The 22443-nt window shown below is 42.1% G+C and overlaps 1 long non-coding RNA gene across 1 annotated transcript; it reads left to right on the top strand.

Moving 5' to 3' along the window:
• The first annotated feature begins 2717 nt into the window (after positions 1–2717).
• Positions 2718–17702, top strand: LOC128351572 (uncharacterized). Its single transcript, XR_008319878.1, has 6 exons — positions 2718–2765; positions 11180–11277; positions 12662–12847; positions 13070–13198; positions 14940–15156; positions 17153–17702. It is a non-coding gene; the product is annotated as an uncharacterized LOC128351572 (long non-coding RNA).
• Positions 17703–22443: the final 4741 nt, after the last annotated feature.

Raw genomic sequence — 22443 nt, forward strand, 5'->3', positions numbered from 1 at the left:
TATACAGTATTTTTAAACAGACCATATATTACAAAGGAATCTTAGGTCTCCAGCATTCTCACTTCTCCAGATGAAACCAAAACCCTTAGAACTTCTCAGTGCTTTGGGAAACAGGGAGAATCATTCAACCCTTTATTTATATATCAGTCCGTATATGACGGCATCTGCATGGCTTCTAATGCTCTTTTGCATCCCTGTCTAGGCTGCATCCAGTAGAGGGCCTCTTATTGTCCCACCCCACTGTCTTCTTGGAAGCCGGAGTCTGCGGATGTCTCCGTCTCCATTGCTACCCATATTGATCTCTGAGCGCTTGTGTTTTCATCAGCTCTTGCATGAAGTTTTTAGAGTGAAATGCAATATCAGAGAAAGCATTCCAGGTTCCTAGTCTGGCACTATTTTAAATTTTATAAGACTCTGCAGCTCCATTCCTAACGAGTTATGCTTGGAAATGCCTGAGAAAGGCTCGCCTTAAGAAAATCTACAGTTCTATAAATCCCATCCTTCTCTTGTGGAAAGGCACAATTCAGTATTTGTTCCTGCCACTTCTATTGATCCAAGGTCAGCTAGAGTTTTATTTGGGCCTGTGCATCTAGGGCAGGAAATATAAAATAGCTGAGCCAGATTCTAATCTTAATGGGTCTTGCTTATGAAAAGAAAATAATTCCATACTATCCATATGTAGGTTTTTAAAAACAATTTTTAAAATCCTCTTCTCACCACTAACATTTCTTTTGGGCTTCTTGGATGATAGAATGCCATTAAGGGCTATTGAACAAATCACTCTTTCTATACTTCCAAGAATCACAAGGTTCCATCCATGCTTCATTTTGCATGAGCTTTAAGTTTCTAGTCCTTTGCATTTCCACCACCACTCTGCATTTCTCCCCTTTCTATGTTGCTCTCACAACATACATACACATTTAGTATTGTTTATCTTTATCCTACCCTTTCTCTGAGGAGCTCAGGGCAGCATACATGCTTGCTCTCTCTCTCTCTCTCTCTCTCTCTCTCTCTCGCTCTCGCTCTCGCTCTTTCTTTCTCTCTCTCCATTTTATCCTCACATAAATGCTATGAGGTAGGGTTGAAAGATAGGGAAAGGCCCAAGGTCATTCAGTGAGCTTCTTTGCAAAGTGTGGGACCCAACCATTTAACTGCTATACCACACTGGCTCACAGTCCCTTTGTTCACTTCTTCTGATCCAGACTTTAGCCTTGTTCACAAGTTATGTTCAACACTTGTAGTGCACCTAGGTAATTTTGGAGCCTGGACCTAAAGACCTTTGAAGCCCCCCATCCTAAACCACTGCCTGAAAGTTAAGAATCATCCCCCTACCCACATACACTGTGACGCATGCTGTATTTTAAACATGTGGGTTCTTGAGGCCACAAATAGCAACTGAACTCAAAAGAATGTAATAATATAAAACAGGTATATTTATGCAACTCCACCTAATGGCACAGCGGGGAAGTAACTTGCCTAGGGAGCAAGAGGGTGCTGGTTTGAATCCCCGCTGGTATGTTTCCCAGACTATGGAAAACACCTATATCAGGCAGCAGCGATATAGGAAGATGCTGAAAGGCATCAATCATCTCACACTGCAAGGGAGATGGCAATGGTAAACCCCTCCTATATTCTACCAAAGACAACCACAGGGCTCTGTGGTCACCAGGAGTTGACACCGATTTGACGGCACAACTTTACCCTTACTTTATATTTATGCAAATATGCATTAGCAGAAACATTTCAACACGCAACTTAGCATATTCCCACCCCATATATTTCTTTCCCCACTCCTCCCTCTAAAGCAAAGGTCACACTTGGCCACCCAGCACAGGCCACAGTCATGCTTGGCTGCCTGGTGCAGCATGGACTGACGACATGGTGACCACACCACCCAGGACAGACTAAAGAGGATATGCTGGCCCCCAGGGTGTGTGGAGGCCCTGGACCTCCACCCAGAAGTCCAGGGGTGCCTCCGTGTACAAATCCCCTGCTAACTGGGCAAAGAGGCACCCTTTATCGTGGTGATTCTCTTTATTTAGCAGGGGGAGAGTAATTGGCCCTATCCACCCACAGCTCAGTACCTCCAGTGACTGTTGCTGGTGTGTATCTTGTGTTTTTTAGAATGTGAGCCCTTTGGGGACAGGGAGCCATCTTATTTATTTATTATTTCTCTGTGTAAACCGCCCTGAGCCATTTTTGGAAGGACGGTATAGAAATTGAATTAATAATAATAATAATAATAATAATAATAATAATAATAATAAATGAGTGTACAGTGTACACAGGTACACTTATTCACATGCATGCAGGTACAGAAGTACACTTCCAATCTGTACCATGCATTTGAGGGGCCTGTACTCAGGTTCACATTCAAAATGAGTGCAGGTCTAGTCATTCACACAAAAACATGTATGAGTGTGCAGATACTCATGCAACTTACTCAGGTCATTCTCACGACCAAAGTGGGTTGGGCTGGGGGAAAGGCAGGATCCTACCTTCCTTCCCCCAGATGATTGGAGCCTCTTTGGGGCTCCGTTGCTTGTGCACCCACACAACTGGTGCGGTGGCAGACTCCTGAAGTGGGATCGGGAGGAGGAAGTCCTCCCACATCCCACAATACACCATGCGGGCAGAAGAAAAGCAGCCCTCTGCAATGCAACTGTGCACCTTGTGCCTCTCCCTGGCCCCACTTTCCCCAGGACTCTATGGTTGCATGGCCCTGGGAGCACTTGAAACAGCGGCACAAAGGACCCAATGAAAAGGTAGGAGAGGGGCGTTTCTCTCCTACCTCACTTTTAACCTGGGTTTAAAGCTGGGCTACCCACTTGGGAAGCAGCTGGGTAGGAGAGGTCTCCGTGACTCCAGACAAGCCTCTGTACCAGGCTTAACCCTCTCCTACCCAGAAAGAGCTGGTCATGAGTATGGCCTTACTTTCTGATTAGGGCTTGTGTGTTTTTACCATACTGATTCCTACATTTGGAAGACTCTCTCAATTTCTCATGTTTGTCATATCAGTTTGATGGGAGGCGCAAGTCTGCCTTCTAAACAGGGTTCCTTTTTTATGAAAGAAAAAGAACTCCTCCCTGTAATTCTCACTGTAATTCATAAACGTTTCTGTACCTTTACACCACCACACACAGAGGCACCATTCCCCCTGGACTTGGGGAAGAAGTCTGCCCCCCCCCCCCGGCAGTCCCTGGAAGTTTTTCACACCTGGCTTTTAGCTCACATCTCCTCCAGAATGGAAGGTGTGCATTCACATTTCGGCCAAATTTACCCCAAAGTCCCTGCGAACTATCTGGGAGTACTTCACACACAATTTGGGTTTTTCATTCTGCGTTAGTGTAGCCCGATTTATATATGGGGTTAAAAAAATTCCACTAGTTGCATTGGATTTTTTTTTGGGGGGTGGGAGCAACTTAGAACTCACAGTAAATCCTTGAAGTAAACCCGTAGTAAAGCCTGCTGTCTAGGAAAGCTCCTGGCAGCCCCTGGGCCCCCTGGGTCATGTGGCACTAATGTCCTGGGCTGCCACCAGCCTGTGCTGCCACCACACCTGGCAGCCAAGTGCAACTGTTCCCAGGATGCACTGAGTGGAGTCAGCACAAGCCCAGCCTGCCGGATCTCCTCCCATTGAGGTGCAGTGATGGGGCTGGGCTGGGCGAGCAGCTGAGCCAACAGCCACTTCCACCAAGGAGGACACATTCCAGCATTGCCTACAGCCACACCTGTATGGTTCTACCCTTCTCAAGCTTCCAGCATTACGCTGATCGGGTTGACAAGGAGGTACTCAGTCACCCTGCATCAGAGGTTTTGGCAGCAGCACCGGTGGGGGAAATGCAGCGGGGGGAGGAGAGGAGACCCTCACCACACCTTAAAGCAACCACCCCTGCCTCCAAACCAGCTCGAATGCCAGCATTTCGAACCGGTTCTGCACTTCAGAAAAAGGAGCATCGAACCAGCTCCATTTACATCTCTAGCAGCCACTGCTTCTCCTCCTAGGAGCCCCCAGCCCAGGATGAGCAGCGGCAACCATGACAATCAGGCAGACAGTCAGGCAGGCATGGTTTGTGAGTGGAGATGCCAGGCAGGCATGCCTGCTGCGTGAGCTATAGAGCATGTGTATCCCTTGCTTGCTTGCTTGCCACCATACATTCAGACCATTAACCACTGAGAGAGAGAGAACCAGTCAGAGAACAACAATGGGTATCTGAGTGCTGTGCACTGAGTCAGAACTTAGTTGGGTTCCAGCAGAACTGAGTGTCTCCTTATATAGATCCTGGCAATTGGGACAGTTCTTGTGAGATCTTGGACCTGCACAAGATCTCGTGATATCTCGCAAGAGCCCCCTGAAGTCATGCAAGATGCTCCCGGGCTCACAGAAAGGGCTGCCAAACATTGGGGTCGAGCCACACGTCTACTCCCCTCGTTGGCCATTATCTTGGGGGGCAGCAGGAATTCTGGCGGGCCGAGAAGTGGAGTCAGGTAACCCCACCGCGCATTCCCTGCCGCAACCATTCCCCGCCGACTCACTGTTCGGCAGGGACTGGGGGGTTTCCCCACACAACAGCTGTGGTTGGGGGCAATGACATTTAGAACTGCAACAAGGGGGAAGGGTTGAATCCCTTTCCCCCTGTGCCACAGTCCCAACAAAAATAGTCCTTCCGAAAGCTGTTTGTAGCTGCCTTCTCTCCTGACTCATATAGCAACTTTGGGGAGGATTTTCATGAGGACCATGATATGGGGATAAGGGATTAAAACGCTCTCTTCATGGTGGACTTTTGGTGTTCTATGGCTCTACAACATAAAATCATTAAATGCAAAGGCAAACAACGTGATGAATGCCATGTTCACTTTGACCATCTCTCTCTCAGCCACTCTGCTATCAACAGCTATAAGCTATTCAAAGCAAATAAGTTAGCATAACTTTGCATATTTTGCATGAGTTAGTCTTCTAGCCAATGGAGAATGGAAGAAATTATACAATGCTCTACAACCCTGGTCTTGTGGTAGGTCTTGTGGTAGCAAGCACGGCTTGTCCCCTTAGCTAAGAAGGGTCTGCCCAGGTTGCATATAACCTGGTCTGCCCTGGTTGCATATAAATGGGAGACTTGATGTGTGAGCACTGTAAGATATCCCCCTTAGGGGATGGAGCCATTCTGGGAAGAGCATCTAGGTTCCAAGTTTCCTCCCTGGCATCTCCAACATAGGGCTGAGAGAGATTCCTGCCTGCAACCTTGGAGAAGCCGCTGCCAGTCTGTGAAGACAATACTGAGCTAGATCAACCAATGGTCTGACTCAGTATATGGCAGCTTCCTATGTTCCTAACCCTACCCTTTGACCACTAGAATCTCTACTTCACCCCTTCCCATCAGCTTCAGAGATTTCATCAAATTTGCCCGATAACTTTCCAAATATCTTTGCCACAATTTGGGCTAGAAACGTGTTCTTTTTGAAAGGTTGAAAATTTCAGATACCATTTTATGTACTAAATCCTGCACTTTACAGAAAGGTTTTGAACCCTTCTAAAAACGTGCAATCTATGTTCTTATATTTGTGAGGAAGCATTTTGTGAATACGAATACATCAAAAAATTATATAGTGCTTTTCAACAATAGCTCCCAAAACGGTTTACATAGATATAAATAATTCACACAAAAACAGTATTTAATTAAAAGCTTGGGTGAACAGATGCATCTTTAGGGACTTTTTAAAAGTTGTCAGAGATGGGGAAGTGTCCTACTGTATGTGCATTGAGCATAATGTGTGGATAAATGTATATGCATGCATACAGATCTGTACATGCGTACACTTTATACAGAGTGTACATGTGTTGAACAAAACAAGTGAATGGGATTTTCGGGGATTACATATCAACATTAACAAACCACTTCAGAACATTTGTGCCATCTGCATTCAGTAATGGCATAACATTCTGGTGCAGCAATCTTAGATAGGTCTTTGTAGGGGGCCATTAAAGAGCTTAACAAAACACGAGAGAAAAAATTGTGTCCCCTTGTTTGACATTCACACATAATAGTCCATGTGGTACACACATGTGTAGCATGGCCATGTTTTTATGAATCATTTGTATATTGCTTGGCCAGACTCCTGTGTTTAAATAATTGTGGAAGCAACACAATACAGCTGTATTTGGAGATTGTTCTTGGTTCATATGTAGGCTGTATAGATTTTTAAAAAGCTGCCCTTTTCACAATAAAGAAATTGTCCATTTGGCTGGAATGTACACTATGCCTTGATAATATCTTTTGGTCCTTTTCTGGTGCGGAAATACAAGACTTAAGCCATGAACATGATGCCAACTCCACATTATTAGCGTCTGTAACAGTCAAGGCTGAAGGTGCTATTCATTACTGAGATATAAAAACATGCCTGTCTACTTGGCAGGAAGATTGACTCTGGAGTTGCTAAAATTAATAACATCTTATTAAATACAATAGCCCATATTTTGTGATAGTATTCCTTTTAAAGGAGCATGGACTTTACTGACAGGATTTGTTCCCTCCCAAATGGATTCAAGGCAAAACCCTTGAAAAGAATATCTAGGATGGTCCTGATGACTTGTGTAAGAAAGATGCCTTGTTTGCGTTAATGGGGACCTTGAAATATTACCTCCTTGAAGTGATGCGTGTCGCATCAGACAGGAACTGCAGAGCTGAAGGCAAGAATCTGCCACCCCTTGCCAAAGTGCTCTGTCGAAAGTGGAGTATGTGAAGATTCCACTATTAGAAATGCTCATGCATCGCTGAGATAATCTGGACAGATAATTATGTAGTCTGCCCCATGACTGCTGCATTCCTTAGCTCAAAGGATGATAAATGTCCCACATCCATCCTATGGTGCTTCAAAAATTGAAGCCCACAGCTACCTCTTTTCAGCCAACTATTTCAGGGCTAGGTTTGGAATTACTTCTACCCATCCCCTTCATTAGAATGCTTCTTTCTCAACCTCTTGGAGTTGGGAAGGCACTGGTAGGAAAGAATGGGAGAATTCATGGTAAGAGACCTGGGTTGGAATATCGTTGGAAGTTTCTGATGTGTGTTAATTGTACAGAGCTGGAAACAGATCTCTGATTTGCATTAGACATATAACAAAACTCCTGGAACAGACCCATTAAGTTCCACAAATCAGACTTTCTGAATGTTCCAATATTATGGAAAATTGTGTCTGCTGTTGTGCTTTTTCATCTGCTTCCATACTGGCATCTTTGTATGCAGAAGAGATCCTGTGGATGTGATGAACTGTGCATGCTCCATTCTTCCTTCCTTCTGCCTTCCCCACCACCACCCTTTTAGATATCAAGAGTTCTCGAACCCTTTAGTACTGCTGAGATTAAACTGCTTTTCTGCGATTATCTGCCAGTAGAATTAAAATGTGGTTCCACATAGCATTTAATATTATGCGGTATTAACTAACAAAGATCTTCACCATGACCAACATCATTATATAATATCCCCTCACAAATAAGTTCTGTTCAGCACAGGTCCCTGCCAACTTCACATAGAGGTTCCTTGTTGAATAACATTACACAACCATTAAAGAGTTAAATATAATAACCTTCTATTGTAGGCTGAAATTAGATTCCATCTTTAGGGTTTTGGGTTTTTTTGTGGTGGGGTGGGGTGGGTTCCCTTTCCATTTTTTACTAGTGTGTTCTGCACAGCAATAATGAGGCATGTTTGTTTGACTGCAATAAAAAGTGAGAAGAAGTCTCTTTCTTCTGGAATCTGGAGCTCTATACAAAATATTGCTTCCAGGTTCAGATAGTTTTATTGCTTCTTTTAGGGAAATTAGTGAGTAATTGCCCCTTGAGCAGTCTCTCTGTGAATTGCCCCATGTCATTTTCTGTTCCCTGGGTGCGTGGGTGGGGGAGTATTTGATTCATTTAATGGCCAGTTTACTCTCATTGCTATTTTCTTTTAAAATAGCAAACTAGCTATGAAAATAAATCGATGTCAATTGGCATCATTGTCCAGGTGTTCCACAGAATGTGCAGAAATTGGGATAGGCCACCAGGTGTGGTCATGTGAATTCTTCCATATATTTGCTGAATGCATGGAGGGGCACATTTGAATAGGGTGAGAATGAGAGATACATCAGCTCCAGTACAAAAACAGGAAATGCGAGTCATTCAGGAGTCTTCCCTGCCTGCTTCTGTGGAATGTCTGAAGCCACCCTCAAAATCAATCTTTTGAAACAAAATAAATGCTGGAAATGGATGAGTTAGTATGCCATGGCATTATCTTTATACTCTTGGAAACAAACAGCTTTGCTAATCTAATCTTTGCCTATAGGTCCAAATTCTAGACTTTTCTTGTGTAAAAGAATATGAATAATTTGTCAGGCACAAGAAGCTTTCTGGCCAAAGGCTAGCCAAACTGCTAGAAGATTGATTGTTAAAATTTGGGAGTCCGCTAAGAAAAATAAATGCAGGAGAGCAGTGCAGTACTTAAACCAGTGGTTTTTGTCAAGTGTTACAAATGGCTACTTAATCAAACAATGGTTCGATATGAAAATATTCCAGATGGCTGTTCCTCTCCCCGCCTTTTAAATCTGGGTTGGCTTTGATGTATGACCCCCATGAAAAATTGGGCCAAATTTCTTCTTATCTTGTTTTCTCTGTCAGGGTTGCAAACTGATTCCTGCCTTCGTATGTTTAATAATTTCTGAAGGCAAAAAGAAAGAAAGAAAGAAAAACAAAAGCCAAGGGTTGGATGGCCTAATTTGGATCCCACCCATGTAGATGGCAAAGTTTCTGCTAATTTGCCCATTTCTTCTAGTGTTTATGGATAACATTTGGCTGCCTCTGAACTATGTCCCCTCCCCATGCCTTTCTGCTAATATCTAGTGAGAGAAGACATGTGATGTGAAATCATTATGCTCAAAGTTGCCCTACATCCCACAAACAGCAGCTAACAAATTTGACAGTGACCAGGCAAATGCTTGCTGAATATGGTATGGAGACATCATGATAACATCTAGTTCTTCCTCTTCAGTTTGTTCCATTGATTAATACTCATCCATGGGTTATAAAATTTATGAGAGATTCCCGGGTCGGGGAAAAAAAAAAGAAATAACCCTAATCTAATTCAAGCTATAACCCTAATCAGTAATTTTGCTCCGGCATCTTGTGTTAAAAACAGGTAACATCTAGTTCTTCCTCTTCAGTTCGTTCTGCTGATCGATCTTCATCCATGGGTTTATCCAATATTAACGTGGGGTCTGTTTTCTTAAAAATTCCAGGAAGCATTTTGCATTGGAAGATTTGTGTATCTGCACACTCCCAAAAGGACTTCCAACCAGAAATGGATCACCCATCTGTACTTGATTGTCCAAGGATACATTAAAATTACATTTTTAATTGATGTTTAGATTTTTTAATTGTTGTAATTTCTGAATATGTTAGATTTCTTTTAATTTTTGTTTTAATAACTGGTCTTGTTTGTCTTTGTTTTTGTGAACCACCTGGAGCCTCTGGAGTCAGGCAGTATATAAATCAAATAAAAGAAAGAAAGAATTCTTGGAGTCCAGAAAAGCCCCCCTTGAAAGGAGAGAGGAACTGCCCAAGCTCTGAGAATTCTTCTGAGCTTGAAGAGTTCAGAGAAGATCTCAAACCCCCCCCCCCCCCGACATCAGCCCTCCATCCTCTCCTTCTCTGTCTCAGTGATGGAGCAGAGCAGTAAGAAAAACAGCAGTAGCAGAATTGTTGATCTGATGAGCTGCAGGGCAGCTTATAGGAGTAAAGGCCTAGTGGCCTTTGGAATGGGAGTCTTTCCAAGGTCCACACTGAAGTCTTGGGAAGACTTCAAGTTCCAAAGACCACAATACGAATATGAATACGAATACCATGAATATTTATATACCGCTTTTCAACAAAGTTCCCAAAGTGGTTTACATAGATATAAATGAATGAATGAATGAAATGGCTCTTTGTCCCCAAAGGGCTCAGAATCTTTTTTTTTTTAAGATAAGATAGATACCACCATAAGATAGATACCAGCAACAGCCACTGGAGGGAGGGATGCTGTGCTGGGGGTGGATAAAGCCAGTTGCCCTCCCCCTGCTAAATAAAGAGAATCACCACTTTAACAAGGTGCCACTTTGCTCAATTAGCAGATGACAGTGGAGGAAGTGACAATGGAGGAGGGAGGGGAAGGAGTAAAAAATCCTCCTTTATTCTCCCCTTAGCAGTACCAGTGTCACTCATCCTGGTGCTCTCTTTTTCTTTAGGGTGGGGGTGGAGAAGAGAAATGTCAGAGAGTCCTCTCTCCACCGCACACAAATTAGTCTGCTGCCACTTCTGCTGTTGTTTCTGCCATCCCACCAATACTACTGAGATAGGTATGGAGAGAATGGACAGTTCCCAGGGAAGGGGTGGAAGATCCCTCTGAGCTGTCTAGGATTGGCTAAGCGAATTATTAAAGTTCTTCCTCATTTTTTTGTCGAGGGAGAAGAATTTGTCTAATTTCCAAGCTAATCTTGGGCAAGGCCCACAGCTCAGTGGAAGACCCTTGCATGCAGAAGGTCCGAAGTTCAATCCCTGGAACAGTGAGAGTTCTCTTGCACAAGTGTATGCACACTATTTTAAGTCATTGCGCAACTACACTCTTGTGCAACATCGCTGAGGTTGACTCTTACATTAGGGACGTGCATGAACCATGGTTCAAGCACAGTTTGAGAGCTTTAAGAAAGAGGATAACAGGTTCATATCTGCTCTCCACGGCCCCATGCAGCTTCCTGCTTGGGCAGTGCATGTCCCAAGAATCCCCACGTGGTGCCAGCATGCACATGGCATCTGCACATGGGCAGACACCATTTGCAGGGTCAGCATGATGGCGCCACGTAGGGATTCTTCAGAAGCACGCCACCCTAGCAGGCGCAGAGCAGATAAGAACCTGATGTCCACTTTCTTAAAGCTCCCGAACTGTGCTCAAACTATGGTTTGAAACACGGTTCATAAACATCCCTATTTTACTTGTGCAGCAGTGCTGGCCAATTGTTAATATAGGTGTTTCATTGTGCATAATGTGGGGCAGGATAACTAGTATATATCTGGCAAATCTGGATTATTTTCAGATCTTAAAATTCACCCATCTCTAGATGTTTCCATTGGTGCGATAGTAATCTTGCCACTCTTACTCTTCTTTTCCTCCAGACTTCTACAGGATAGATACTGTACAGTGCTAGCTGATGTGTACAAAAGTGTTGGCAGATGTACTGCAGAATTCTGAGAAAAATAAGTAAACAATGATGGTGAGAGAAAGACTGAAAATGCCTGTTAACACCATAAATGATGAGCCCATGAAAGCATGCTGAAGAATGCCTGGAGAGATTGGGTTGTTCAGTTACTTAAGAACTCAAGCATAGCCCTCATCAATATAAAATACTGCATAAAATATTGAGATTGTTTTGTTTGTGCTGCTTGATCATAAATTGATTCAAACTCTCTGTTCCAAAGATTTGTGGGTGTGTTTTTGAAAAGCGAAATAATAATAAAATACACATGCAAAAAAATCATATGAAATATACTTAAAAAACATTTCTCTTCCTTGCATTTGGCTCTGAGTGTTATACAATGGGTTATAAGACAACCAGAACTTTGTTAAAGTAGCCTGTTATGAAATTCTGTGTACAAGAAAAAAAGTCATATTTAAATTTCAGTATCTGTCTAGACAAAACACCAGATGCCCATAAAAAAGACCAGATGTCAAATAATTTTGGCCACATCTTGAAATAACGGGAAATAAAAATCTTAGTTTACATTATTCTCACAAGTGTCACATAATGAATTAGCATATTGTAACATGCAACTATTTCATTTAGGAAATATTACTAGAAACCTAGGCATTAATTCATGCACTGATAGTTTTGTGGTGACGTGGGAACATTATAGGCCATCACCCAAGCGTATCTATTTGTTGATTTCCCCCGCCTAGGGTGAAGATGCAGTCCAACATAAGAAGAGGCCCACTTCTCCATCAGATGTCCAGTTCACATTAGCTATCTTCAGACTATTCTCTTCCCAAGTTCAGTGACCATGTAGAGGTGGGAAGCAGGACCACACCCACACTAATTTATTCATTTATTTCTCAATCATTAATTTTTTATACCTCCTTTCATTAAAACAATCTCAAAGCCATTTACAAAACATTTAACACAATATAAAACTACAAAAGTTACACAATAAAAATATAAAAATACAAATCTAATTAAATATAATGTAATATATAAATTATAAATATAATGGAATATAAAAATACAAATCTAATTAAAAGTCCAAGAAAACAAGCATAATATAATCATAAAATACCAATACAAACATGCACAATCTCTCTCTCTATAAAATTGAATGTCTCTTTCTCTGTCTGTTCCCTATACATTCCCACACCCTTTGAGCTATCGAGAGCAAACTTTGCAAAGTAACTTCCCATGACCCTATGAGTAACATAGGGTATTTGGGAACCCCGACAACCACCCCACACAGACAGACAGAGGCAGACGGATATAGAGTGGGTCCTCATATATCAATTTGTTTTCTTTATGATTCAATTATATAAGAAGAAGATATGTAGATGGTGCGTGTTGAGATTTCAGAGGCTATATGGTACTGATCTGCAATTGTTTTTGTCATAAACAGTCAAAAGAAGTCACTCAACTTAAGTTTGTGGTTGTGAATAAAACAAATAATCTACACAAAAATAGTCGTAAGAGGAAGTTTTTCTAGGACGGCAACATTTCACCAGAAAGTGACAGATGCCTCTTTGGTTTATAAATGACACACATACTTCACAGTAACCTGTCAGGCATTTGCCGGAATTAGAAGGTAAGCATGCTTTATTAAGGATTCAAGCTCATCTTGAATGTTCTTACAAGTTAAAATTGTCATGATTTATGGGTTATAGTGTAAAGGCAACTTTCTCTTGAGGTAATAAGCCTGAAAATGAACGTATTTTATGACCAAGTAAAGAACATCAAAGCATAAAATATATGAGAATAATTTAAAATATATAAAGGTAATTTTACATTTCTTTGTTTTGACTTTTAGATTTTTTAAAAATGCCACCAAAAAAAGATAGTCTATTGGAAAAATCAATCCTAAATACAAGAAAATGAAATTGTTAACAGTAGCTGAGACCCCTCAACAGCATGAGAATATTAATAGTTATCTATAGGGGTAAGTATCCTTTTCGCAGCTTCAATCATTTTTGTAACAGTATTTTACAAACAGGCCTTCTCTGCTGCTGCCCCAAAGCTTTGGAACATGCTCCCTGCCAAAATAAGAACCTCCCCATCTCTGACAATTCTTTAAAAAATCTTTAAAGACACATCTGTTCACCTAGGCTTTTAATTAAATACGATTTTAATAGTTTTAACATTGTTTTAAAATATTGTTTTAAAAATTTAAATTGTTGTAATGTTTTACTTCTTTCTGTCATTTATTTATGTTTTAATTTTTGTTGTCATTTATTTGTTTTAAGTAATGTTTTAACTGTTCTGTTATTTTTTGTTGTAAACCGCCCAGAGAAATAAATTTTGGGCAGTATAAAAGTAGGTCAAACAAACAAACAAAATTTTTATCTGATGGAACAGTGATCAATGTTGGTTTTACTCTTAAGATGTCTTGTTAATATCATTTTTAGATATATGAACCTTATTAACCTCAGGGATATTCAATTGGTTTGAAGAGTGTTATAAATATTTTTGTATAAAGGGCTACTATGAGGCTATTTATTTATTATATAATGAGTAGATCATCATAATAGTATTAATTTATATATTGGTGAATGTGGGCACATTTTATAGAATTGTCCCATCACAGGATAAGACCTGCAGTCTCCCATGAAAAAGATTCATTCTGCAGCACTGAAATTTTGAAGAAGATTTTAGAGATATCCTTGGAAGAATATATGAACTTTCATTGATACTTGAAAAAGACGCTCGAAACAGCATGATAAACAGAGTGCGATTGTTTATATATTTAGTTCTTTTACTGGATGTAATGAAAGAACATTTGATTTAAGTTCGTATGTTTATATCGTTGTTTTTGGATACAAAGATATCCAAAACTTTATATCTTATTTCTCAATTTGCCTTATATGATTTACTCATATCACCTTGTATAGATGATTATTCTGTTTCCACCATAATTTACATTTATATATTTAATAACTTAATGTGCGCAGAACATATACATGCTAGTACTTGATTGCTCCCCTAACCCCCTGCCACGGCCCCCTCACCTCAGAGATCTCCCCACCCTCACCTGAGCCGCACCCCTGCCCCTTCTCCTCCTCCATTCTGTTACTTCCATCCCCCCACCCCTCTTGGTCACTCCTCCATCCCTTTACCCCATCCCCCTCACCCCTCTTGGTCATGGCTACAGCTTTGCTAGCGCCTATTGGCTAAGCTGCAGACCCCTATCCCCAGAGACCTCCCTACCCTCACCTGAACCATGCTCCTGCTCCTCCCCACAGGAGCAGCAGCAGCAGTGGTTAAGCAGCAACCCTTCCTCACTGCCGCCACTGCCACGGCCGCTTGTTCCCCTCAGGCTGCTGAGAGGCTCGGGCCTGTCCCTTGCCTGCCTGATTCCATCCGCCAATGGCCTCGGTAGCCACAAACAGCAGCTATGGTTGACTGGGCCCTTCCTTGCTGCTGCCACCACTGTGACCACTCGTTCCCCTTAGGCTGCTGACAGGCTCGGGCCTGTCCCTCACCCTTCCTTCTTTCTCTCTTCCTCTCCCTTCTTTCTCAGTCTCTTTCTCTCCCCCTCTCCCTCTCTCCCTTCCCCCTCTCCCTCCCTCCTTCCCTTCCTGAATTAATAGACCTTGTTCATCTTGTTTCCTCATCTAATTCACACAACGGCAGCCTCCTTCTCCTGAAGGGGCTCTTTCCTCTCATGACCGCTCTCTTTGCAGACCCCTGCTCACTATCCATAGATAGATAGACAGATAGACAGATAGATTCCTCTCCTCTACAATCAAGAACATCTTCTGACCAGCAGCAGTTGCATTCCAACTGATATTAACCATCAGAGGCTCCTCCCCCCATCTGCATATGGAATCCCCACTGCCCAAGCAGGTGCTTCTACTCGCGAACTCTCGCAAGTGCTGCCACACATGGGATTAGCCACAGGTATGCCTTAGATAATTATATATATAAATTGGGGCTATTGTTTTCTGTTACATTATTGTATGTGTTAGTTTGCTTCTTGGATTCTCTTATTCAGGTCCTTTATGCTTTTTTGATTGGTGCTTCTCCTTCAGCAAGGCCTGTTCTTCTATATATTTAACAATTTTATCTTTAAGTATGCTTTCCATCAATTTACCTGATACAGAATTTAACCTAACTGGCCTGTAGTTTCCCGGATCCCCCTGGATCCCCTTTTGAAAATTGGAGTTACATTAGCTACTTTCAAGTCCTCTGGTACAGAGCCTGATTGTAGGGACAAGTTACGTATTTTTGCTAGGAACTCAGCAATTTCACATTCAAGTCCCTTCAGAACTCTTGGGTGGATGCCATCTTGCCCTGGTGATTTGTTATTTTTTAGTTTTTCAAGCCAGTTTAGAACATCCTCTCTTGTCACCTCAGATTGACCCAGTTCTTCAGCCTCCAAGTCTGAAAGCTCCTTTCTGAAGCAGGTATATAATCAGTATACTCTACCATGAAGACAAATCCATTCAGCTTCATAATAATAATAATAATAATAATAATAATATTTATATCCCGCTCTTCCTCCAAGGAGCCCAGAGCGGTGTACTAAATACTTGAGTTTCTCTTTCACAACAACCCTGTGAAGTAGGTTAGGCTGAGAGAGAAGTGACTGGCCCAGAGTCACCCAGCTAGTTTCATGGCTGAATGGGGATTTGAACTCGGGTCTCCCCGGTCCTAGTCCAGCACTCTAACCACTACACCACGCTGGCTCTCTCATCTCCTCATCCTCCTTAATAATCCCTTTCATGTCCTCATAATCTAAGGGTCCAACTGCCTCCCTGGCAGTTTTCCTGCTTCTGATATATTTAAAGAAGATTTTCTTCTTCAAAAGTCATCCAGCCTGCTCTCCCTGGCCGGGTGATAAACTTCACCTCTTGACTCAAGGCAGGGCAGCCAGCTAGTTACCAAGCCAGCCTCTTTGCATGCTGGCACAGTGGTGCATGCACTGTCTCCCACTCGCTTGTTGTTCTCTATGACTACATATATTTATAGACCACTTTTCAACAGAAGGTTTCCAAGTGGTTTTCAAAGAAAAATAAATAATAAGATGCTCCCCTGTCCCCAAAGGGCTCACAGTCTAAAAAGTAACACAAGGTAACACCAGCATCAGCCATTAGAGAAATGCTGTGCTGGGGTTGGATAGGGCCATTTGCTCTCCCCATGATAAGCGAAGAGATTCACCACTTTCAAAGGTGCCTTTTTACTCAGCTGGGGTAACTGGCTGCTAACTGAGTAAAGTTAATTAGCTAACTTCTAACTAAGTTAACGTTAGCTAGCTAACAGCAAACTACACACTGCCACGAGATGAGGCAAGCAAGCAAGCAGCCCCTGCAGGGCACACCTATCCATGCTTTTGCATCACATGATTCTGCAACCTGCCACTAAAGCAGAACTTCCACTCTGGCTTACCCATTGGATAGATGTTCAGTAGGAAGGGGAATGAGACAGAGGAAGAGAAGCTGCTCATGAGAGCAAAGTGTTCTGAGTGAACAAAACGTTCCAGTTACTCCCCTAGAACTTTGGATACCACAACTCATGCAAAAAAGTTGTTTGGTCCCCAAAATAGTCTCTACTCCTCCTAATGCAAAAAGGAAAAGAAAAGTTGTTTCATCCCCCAAATAGTTGCATGTCCTCTATAAAAAGGCCCTAGTTGGCAACCCTACAACTGGCTGAAGAATATTCTGTTGGGATTTTGCCATAGACATCATCTCAGTGCTTTGTGTGGGGAATGCTTTTCTATGCTTGCAAGTGTCTATGTACTGGCTTGGGTGGTGGAGTCACAGTTTATTTGTCTTCTCACTTTCTGACTTAATTCAAACTGAGAGGTTCTCCCTCTCTGCATAATAAACTAATAGCCTGTTTATTGTTTTTTAGCCTATGTTTAGTACGTAATAAATATCAAACTCTTGTTTCTCAGTTAAAGTTGACTTCCTGTTCAATTACTTATAAAGGATAAGTAATTTCTTTGGAACATTGGGTTATGAGCCCAGTTGTGAAGCAATAAGTTATGAGATAACAAAGAGTTTGTTGGCAAGAAAGCTGGACAACATGATTACTTTTGCATTTTGGGGAGGCATCCCACTGTTGTACTGCTCAATGAAACAAACGACAGAAAATGGTCCTTCAGAGTGAAGAAGTTGCTGAATACTCATGGACTATCTTATGTTCTGGAGGAACAAAGACCAACAGAGAATGAAGAAGAACAATGAGAATGGGATTCTGCAAACCAGCAAGCCATGAGACAGTATCTCTGACTGATAAGTTATTCTATCATATAGGAGACAAAAATATAGCGAGAGAGATGTGGGCAAGATTGAAGAAGGTCTTTCCACAAAGAACTGTAAACAGTCAAATTTCTCTTATACTGTAATTGTGTAATAAAAGAGTGAGAGAGGGAGAGAGTTTGCAGGAGCACATCTGCTCATTTATGGGAATACTGAAAGAGTTGGAACTGCAGGAAATAAATATGCCTGAACCAGCAAAGATTGGACTTTTGCTTAATACCTTGCTTAAAGAATATGAGAATATTGTCAATTTCCTGTAAATTAAAGAAAATGTGACTTTGAGTTTTGTGCATGAACATTTGCAAGAGTTTAATTTGGAAAAGCAAACGGAAAGGGAGGAATCAGTTAAAAATCAAGCCTACAAAGTTGCTGATGATAGGCAAAGTTTTATATGTGGAAGCACCTTGCATGTGAGGTATGCTATTTGAGGAATGCTTGTCCTAGTAAAGAGCAAGGGAATTATTCTCAACAGGAAAAAAAAGGGAATAAGACTAAATTCCACAAAAATGGACTTTCTATCAAACAAACCTGCCTATGCCAAAGTGAAAGCAATGAAAATAATGCTGAGGAAGATGAAAAATTATGCGCTGCAAAAGAATTCATCTGCAGGGATGATGCAAGTCAAAATAGAAACAAAATTTATTTAGATAGTGGGGCTACTTCACATTTCTTCAATAGTTTGCAAGATTTCTTTGAGATAAGCATTAGGGATGAGCCTGGACCCGCTCCTCCGCATTTTGGAGGCCGCGGGGCTGCTCCCTTAAGGGTGGGGGAGGGTGCACTTACCCCTCCCGCTACATTTCCCCCACCAAGGGGTTATTTGTAGCAAAGTCCCTCGGGGTGGCAGCGTACCTCCCTGCCACCCCATTGCCATCTTCAGCCAGAAGTGGCTGGAAATACTGGGTGTGCGTGTGCCCATTGTGTGTGCGCCTGCACCTGTCTGTCATGCACGCATGCACACGTGATGAGCACATGCATGCCCAGTACTTCCGGCCACTTCCAGCTGAAGATGGCGGCAGGGAGGTATGCTGCCTCCCCGAGGGGCTTTGCTACAATGGAGTGCCAGCAGGGAAAATGTGGCGGGAGGGGTAAGTGCACCCTCCTCCACCCTTAAGGGAGCAGCCCCACTGCTTCTGAAAGCTGAAACGGCCCCAGTGGCTGAAATGTTTTGGAGGCTTCCAAAATGGCCTCTGAAACATTTCAGGCACATCCTTAATAAGCATGGATCATTAAAAGTCCTATATACCTTGCCAATGGGTAGCAATTTTTTGCAGAAGGAAAAAAGACACTTCATCTGAATGTTGCAAGTGAGCGTACACACAAAGATTGCATGAGTTTTTGGCATCATAGATTCAGGCATCCAAGCAAGGAATGCATTTCAAAATAAGTAAAAGAACTATTGGCAAGAAACCTATAAGTTAAACCATGCAAATCTGAAGTCAAATGCATTGACTGTGTTAAACAAAAGCAAGAAGGGGCACATATTTATCCACCACAGAAAGGCAATCCAGTGAGGTTTTATATTTGATTCACAGTGATATTTGTGGGCCCTTCGCAGTAAAGACACTAGGAAAGAATATCTATTTCCTGACTTTCATAGATGATTTTTCTTGCTATATTTACACTTATCTACTCAAAGAGAAAAATGAAGTGTTGCTAAAACTTAAAAAATATGTGGCTGGAGTAAGTAACAAATTTGGAGGAAAACCTAAGACTTTGTGCACTGATAATGTTGGGGAATGTACTGGGAAGGATACTGAGCAATACTTAAAAGAACAAGGAATTAAACATGAGAGAACAATACCTTATACTCCAGAGAAAAATGAAGTGGCAGAGAGAAAGAACAGAACTTTGATTGAAATGTCTGTAAGTATGGTTCTTAACTCAGGTCTGGAAAACAAATACTGGGGAGAAGCTGTAATGACTGCAACTTATTTGCAGAATAGACTTCCAACTAAAACTAAAGGAGTAACACCGTTTGAACTGTGGAATGGGACAAAACCTAACTTATAGCATATTATGGTATTTGGATGCAAAGCATAATCATATATTCCTGAAGAACTAAGAGGAAAATTAGATTGCAGAAGTGAAGAAGGAATATTCATAGGCTATGCATTGAATAGCAAAAGCTAAAGAATACTTGGTCTTATCATAGAGTCTGTTAAACTCAGTGTGGCATACTTTGATAAAAGGCAAAAGTCAAATGCCAATGAGATGTCTGACTGTGACCTGGATTTGGCCTGGTACCACCTAAAAGATTGTCACTGGCTGCCAGAGAAGGGAGGAGGAGCCAGAGTCTATATATTGGCACTACATTGAAGGCATGCCAGATTTAGAGAGAGATAAATTGCTGTAATCAGGAAAAGAAAAGATTGCATCACACCATAAAATAAAATGCAGGACTCAGAATTCAAGAATGAGACCATGAGAAGGGGACTGCTAGTATTTTGCCATAGTCATTGTCTCAGTTCTTTGTATGGGGCATGCTTCTCTATGTGAATGTCTCTATGTACTGGCTTGTAGGTGCAGTAGCGGTTTGTTTGTCTGCTCCTTACTTGTTGCCTTGAATTCAAGCGGAGAAGTTCCCCCTTTCTCTGCATAAGAGACTGTTAGTCTACTTATTGTTTTCTTAGCCTTTATTTAGTAAGTAATAACTATCAAACTCTTGGCTTGCTGTTCAATTATTTATAAAGGATAAGTAATTTCTCTGCAACACGTCCCAGCTTCAATTCCAACCAGCAGACATTTAAATGTCCCTCAAGTTCTTGCAGAGGTTGAAATGCATAGGAAGCCGCCTTAGAACAAGTCAGACCTTTAGTCCATCTAGCTCAGCATTGTCTATTTTGATTGTCAGGGGCTTTCTGAGGTTCCAGACAGGGGTCTTTCCCAGCCACACCTGGAGATGTCAGAGATGGAAGCTAGGACCTTCTGCATGCAAAGCAGGTGCTCTGCTACTGAGATACAACTCCTCCCTGCCATATAGTAGCAAAGCAATGATGATTGCATACATAAAGGCACATCTGCAGAGTTCTATCATGGACTCGCTAGTTATTTTGAGAGTAAAGAGGAACCTATATCTAGCCTTCTTAAAACAAAACAAAAAAACCCAGCCCTCAACCTCTTGCTTATCTTCATTTCTGATACCTTGCAAAGTCTGAGCTGCCGCCTCAGCCGCCCTAATTTGTCTTTGTGCCAGAGCACTTTGTTAGCAGTCAGTCTCTCTGTCTCTTTATCTTTTTTGTACAAGCGAGAGGAAAATGACCTCAGAGAACTGGCAGGTCATGCCAAAGGTCATTTCTCTAATTCATACCAAAACCAACTACTCTGCCAGTCAATAGCAAGGGAACAAATCCTCACTGCAAGATACAGCCGGCATTTTAGGAAGCAAAAAGTGACGATTATATGCTAATATTATATATCTGAGCACTCCACATTCATGTGCAATTCTAAGGCTGGATCATACAGTATTGATGTGAATGGCCCAGCTTCATTAGTTCCATAGAATATGTACTTGTAAATCACCAAAGTCTTTCCTCCTGCATGACTTCTGTTTTTTGTTTGTGTTTTAAATCATATTGTGGACAGTCTGATAGCAAAGAGTAGAGCTCAAGTTTGTTTGCTTTTTTCCTTGTCATTTAAGCATTCCACTCCACCAAGGTCAACTTTGGAGTGACCTCTGATTTCATCTAAAATTGCCAAAAGGTACCCAAGTGAATAAAGTGTGGGAACTCATTTGTTTGCCTTCTCAGAAAGCTCCAGAGTGAGAATTTCTAAATGGTTACAACAAAGCATTGCTAGCTGACTTTGATATGGATGCTGATGGTGAAGCCTCAGCAATGAACACTTTCCCTCTTCATTCAAGGATGAAAAGTGGGTTTGAAAGCCTATCCTTATTATTTCATCAGTGGCTACTCATTTTAACCGACCTCTGGTTTTTAGGCTTTCAGTAACTTCAGGTGTAGGCCTAAGCAATTTGTGAGGTAGCAGCTATTCATGGTAACCCACAAGAAGTAAAGCTCCATAAAAATAGTGGCTGACATCCAGACAAATGTTGCATTAGTGCAATTGTAACCCTGGGTGTGTGCTGCCCTCTGTTGGATGGGGAGTGCATTGAATTACTTTTGGCCCTGGTGGGTTGCAGGGAAGTGTCTATGAGGGAGAGATGTTGGACCTATTCACACGTAACAGGAAACCAGAGTTCCCTTCACCTCTGGTTCCCAAACCTGACCATCCGAACCGGGAATTGGAGTTACCAAATCTCTCTCTCTCTCCCCACGCCCCCTGTATATAGACCCATGGTTTCCCTCCCCAAACCATGCTTTTTCACCTTCAGTTAGCTCTAGATTTCAGCTGGGGCTCCAGTTTGCCTGTGCCAGTATTACATACAATTGCTAGAATTCAGTTTCATCATTTTAAACCCAGAGTTAAGGGAGGAAGCTCCTCTCTTGCTCCAACTCCTATTGGCTGTGTGGGTTGTCTTTCAGGAAAGAAGGAAGCCCACACAGCCAGCTCCCCCGCCTCTCTGCAGTCTCGCTGACTGCAGAGAGGCCCCGCCTCCCAACATTTGAATGCATACAGGAGAGTGGGGGAAGGGGGGCATGGAAGCATGGGTCCGTATTACATATGAATGGGGCCTTTGTGAGGAAAAAGAAGGAGATCTTGAGAAAGAGTGAGATTAAGAAGAAGGAGAGTTTGAGTTTGGGCAGAGACTGAACTGTTGAAAAGGAGAAGAGTCGAGAACAGCAGCTTTCTGCTCTCCAGCATCATTCACTCAGCCACATAATCAGCACCAGGAGCCGGGGTGGGGTGGGGAGACTGGAGCCTTAGAACTGCAGAGAAGCTCAGTCTTGGTCTCTGGAGTGGAGAAATATGCTTCTGCTACCACTATAAAGGGAGGACCATGCCCTGAGTGCATTCATGGATC

Source organism: Hemicordylus capensis, chromosome 1 (assembly GCF_027244095.1).
Source record: "Hemicordylus capensis ecotype Gifberg chromosome 1, rHemCap1.1.pri, whole genome shotgun sequence".
In the NCBI taxonomy this organism is placed as follows: Eukaryota; Metazoa; Chordata; class Lepidosauria; order Squamata; family Cordylidae; genus Hemicordylus; species Hemicordylus capensis.